This window comes from Lontra canadensis, unplaced genomic scaffold (assembly GCF_010015895.1).
Source record: "Lontra canadensis isolate GAN:19392208 unplaced genomic scaffold, GSC_riverotter_1.0 scaffold28, whole genome shotgun sequence".
Classification (NCBI taxonomy): domain Eukaryota; kingdom Metazoa; phylum Chordata; class Mammalia; order Carnivora; family Mustelidae; genus Lontra; species Lontra canadensis.
The window spans coordinates 7,166,175-7,170,593 of record NW_022631022.1 but is presented as its reverse complement, the minus strand read 5'-3'; the positions used below and the strand labels follow the sequence as shown (position 1 = coordinate 7,170,593).

At 40.6% G+C, this 4,419-nt stretch overlaps 1 pseudogene; it reads left to right on the top strand.

Annotated features, from left to right (window-relative positions):
- Nucleotides 1–245: 245 nt before the first annotated feature.
- LOC116872146 lies at nt 246–368 on the top strand (annotated as a pseudogene).
- The last annotated feature ends 4,051 nt before the right edge of the window (nt 369–4,419 follow it).

Genomic DNA, 4,419 nt, shown 5'->3' with positions numbered 1-4,419 from the left:
ATTGTTGGGTGAGTCTGCCAATATTACATACAATTGACCCTTGAGCAACATAGATGTTAGGAGAGCCAACCCCCTACGCAGTCGAAAATTTGCTATAACTTTTGACTCCCTGAATATTTAATTAGTAATAACCAACCCACTATTGACTGGAAGCCTAACTGATAACATACTCAATTAACACGTATCTTGTACATGTTTATATGTTGTATTCTCAGAATAAAATAAGGTATAGAAAAGAAAATGTAAGCTTTGCGCAGTGGCAGTATCATAGCCAATGAGGTTTATCCAAGGCACGATTATTGCTAATTGAAAAGAAAATGTAATTAAAATCAAAAGGAAGATAAAATACATTTACAATACAGTACTGTATTTACCAAAGTATCTGCATATATGTAGACCTGTATAGTTTAAACCTGTGTTGTTCAAGAATCAACTGTAGTTTAAACCAATTTAACCCTCATAAAACAGACAAATGACTAAAAAAACCTCGTGCTTTACTTAAAAAGTATTAAGGCTATTGTAATAATTGTGGAGGGTCTGAGCTTTTAACTCACTTGCAAGCTAACAAGCTGGTCTGCCATATTTCATGGGTGCTGTCAGAAGACACAAGGCTCCCAGGTCAGAGACAAAGGACTTTAGTACTCCTGGCACAACAGGTAGGAGGAACCCCATGTTTGTCCTGGCCTGCCCTGCCCCTGAGGCCTACAAGGCCCACAGGGACAGCATGCATAGATGCTGCATGTTCAGCGTGTTTGTACCACAGCTAAAAATGTCTGAGTCAGGGAAACCCAAATATTTTATAATGGAACCACTAGAAAACCAGACTGAACCTTGCCTCAGAGAAGAAACCATCTTTATAATACTGGAAAGAGAACAAATTTGCTCTCCACTCCAGTGGAAGCCACTATTTTTATGTTTCAAGGCTGTTTGCTATACAACCATCCCTGGAAAGATGGCCCAGAATGAAAGGTGTCAGAGCTTTTTCTCTCAAGACATGCAAAAAAGTGAGAGGACCATAAAGAACTGTCTCACACAAAGTATTATGTATTAATGAAATACAAATGAAAATAAGAAAATATCTGAACTTATACTTCTAGTCAAGAAGGAACAAGGCCTTTCATAAGATATAAACAATGATGATCTAATTAGAATACGGTCAGCTAAAAAATAAGAAATGATAAAAGACTACCCTGAAATATAGATGGATGGAGGGAGGAGCAAGATGGCAGAGGAGTAGAAGTCGTAAATATCATCAGGTCCCAGGAGTTCAGCTAGATAGTTATCAAACGAATCTGAACAGCTACAAACTCAACAGGAGATCGAAGAAAAGAATAACAGCAATTCTAGGAATAGAAAATCGACAACTTTCCGGAAGGTAGGACGTGTGGAGAAGTGAATCAGAGGCAACATACGGGAAGACAGACCGCAGGGGGAGGGCTAACTCCCAGCAAGCGGTAGAGCAGTGGAGCAAAAAACTGGAACTTTTAGTAGTCTGCTCCACTGAGGGACATCGCTCCAGAGGATAAGTGGGGGGTGGAACCCTTGTGGGGACAGTGTGGTCTCAGGACCTGTGGGGTCTCAGAAAGACCAGGGGTGTCTGAGTGTGGGAGAGCTGCCAGGTATTGAAGCGGGGAAGCTGGCTGCAGAGACGGAGCCAAGGAGTGAGCTCTCAGCTCAGGATTACCTTAAACCGTGATCCAAGGCACAGTCAGGTCCCTGCTCCGCAGGCAGGAACACAATAAGCAGCAGATCTAGGCACTCTCACCTTCCTCCTCCATGAGGAACAGAGTGGGAGCAGGTGGCAGGAATCGGCTGAGTTTGGAGACTCCAAACGGGGCCGTGCTCCAGAGACAGAAATGCTCAGTGACAGGGTGGGTGAACACAGAGTGCAGCTGGAGACCAGGGAGAGGGGAGGGATTGACTGCTTTTCTCTGCGAGCACACTGTGGAATGGGGCCCTGAGCTCTCAGCTTCTCTTGGCCAGAGATTGGGAAGCCACCATTTTCATTTTCCTCCTCCAAAGCTATACAGTAAGCTTTCAGGGAACAAAAAGCTCCCTAGAGCGAACCTGAGCAGATTGCTTATCCTGGCCCCTGGCAAGGGCGGTAAAATTCCACCTTGGGCAAAGACATTTGAAAACTGCTGGGACAGGCACCCCCCAGAGGATCAGCAAGAACAGCCAGACAAGACCAAGTTCACTGATCAATGGGAACACAGAATTCCAGAGCTAGGGGAAAGCAACACATAGAATTCATGGCTTTTCTCCCATGATCCTTTAGTCTATCAAAGTTAACTTTTTAAATTTTGTTTTTTTCTTATTCTATAGTTTTATGTTTTTTTTAATTTAATTTCTTTTCAGTATAACAGAATTAATTGTTTATGCACCACACCCAGAGCTCCATGTTGTGCCCTCCATAATACCCACCATATGTGCCCTCCATAATACCCACCACCAGGCTCCCCCAACCTCCCACCCCCCACACCTTCAAAACCCTCAGATTGTTTTTCAGAGTCCATAGTCTCCCATGGTTCATCTCCCACTCCAAATTCCCTCAACTCCCTTCTCCTCTCCATCTCCCCATGTCTTCCATGTTATTTGTTATGCTCCACAAATAAGTGAAACCACATGATAATTGACTCTCTCTGCTTGACTTATTTCACTCAGCATAATCTCTTCCAGTCCCATCCATGTTGATACAAAAGTTAGGTATTCATCCTTTCTGATGAAAGCATAATACTCCATAGTGTATATGGACCACATCTTCCTTATCCATTCGTCTGCTGAAGGGCATCTTGGGTCTTTCCACAGTTTGGCGACCATGGCCATTGCTGCTATGAACACTGGGGTACAGATGGCCCTTCTTTTCACTACATCTGTATCTTTGGAGTAAATACCCAGTAGTGTAATTGCAGGTTCATAGGGAAGCTCTATTTTTAATTTCTTAAGGAATCTCCACACTGTTCTCCAAATTGGCTGCACCAACGTGCATTCCCACCACCAGTGTAAGAGGGTTCCCCTTTCTCCACATCCTCTCCAACACACGTTGTTTCCTGTCTTGCTAATTTTGGCCATTCTAACTGGTGTAAGGTGGTATCTCAATGTGGTTTTAATTTGAATCTCCCTGATGGCTAGTGATGATGAACGTTTTTTCATGTGTCTGATAGCCATTTGTATGTCTTCACTGGAGAAGTGTCTGTTCATGTCTTCTGCCCATTTTTTGACATGATTATCTCTTTTGTGTGTGTTGAGTTTGAGAAGTTCTTTATAGATCCTGGATATCAGCCTTTTCTCTGTACTGTCATTTGCAAATATCTTCTCCCATTCTGTGGGTTGCCTCTTTGTTTTGTTGACTGTTTCCTTTGCTGTGCAGAAGTTTTTGATCTTGATGAAGTCCCAAAAGTTCATTCTCGCTTTTGTTTCCTTTCCCTTTGGAGACATACCTTGAAAGAAGTTGCTGTGGCTGATATCAAAGAGGTTACTGCCTATATTCTCCTCTAGGATTTTGATAGATTGCTGCTTCACGTTGAGGTCTTTTATCCATTTCAAGTTTATCTTTGTGTACAGTGTAAGAGAATGGTCGAGTTTCATTCTTCTACATATAGCTGTCCAGTTTTCCCAGCACCATTTATTGAAGAGACTGTCTTTTTTCCCACTGTATATTTTTTCCTGCTTTGTTGAAGATTATTTGACCATAAAGTTGAGGGTTCATATCTGGACTCTCTACTCTATTCCACTGGTCTATGTGTCTGTTTTTATGCCAGTACCATGCTGTCTTGGTGATCACAGCTTTGCAGTAAAGCTTGTAATCAGGTAACGTGATGCCGCCAGTTTTGTTCTTCTTTGTCAAAATTTCCTTAGCAATTTAGGGTTTCTTCTGATTCTATACAAATTTTAGGATTATTTGCTCCAGCCATTTGAAAAATACCGGTGGAATTTTGATAGAATGGCATTTTTAAAATTTTCAAAAATTTTAAAAATTTTCCCTCTTTCCCATTCTAAAGTTTTTAAACTATTTTATCTTATCAATACCTTTTAAAAAATCTTTTTTAGTTTTCATTGTTACAGTCATATTTTATCCCTTCATTGTATTTAACCTTATTTTTAAAATACATATAGATTTTTTTTTCTTTAAAATTTTGGGATACAATTTCTTCTAATAGACCAAAATATACCCTAAATCTAGTGCATGGCTTTGCTCTAGGGTCCAACTTGACCACATTCTTTCTTCTTTTCTCTTCCTCTTTTCTTTTTTCAACCAACTTATTTTCAATTCCTTTTCTAGAATCCTTTTTAAATTTTCAACTTTATAGCATTCCATCCCATCACAGTGTGTACCCTCATTTGTGTGTGTGTGTATTTTTTTATTTTCTTTCTTTAAAATTTTGGGAGATAGTTTCTTCTAACAGACCAAAATACACC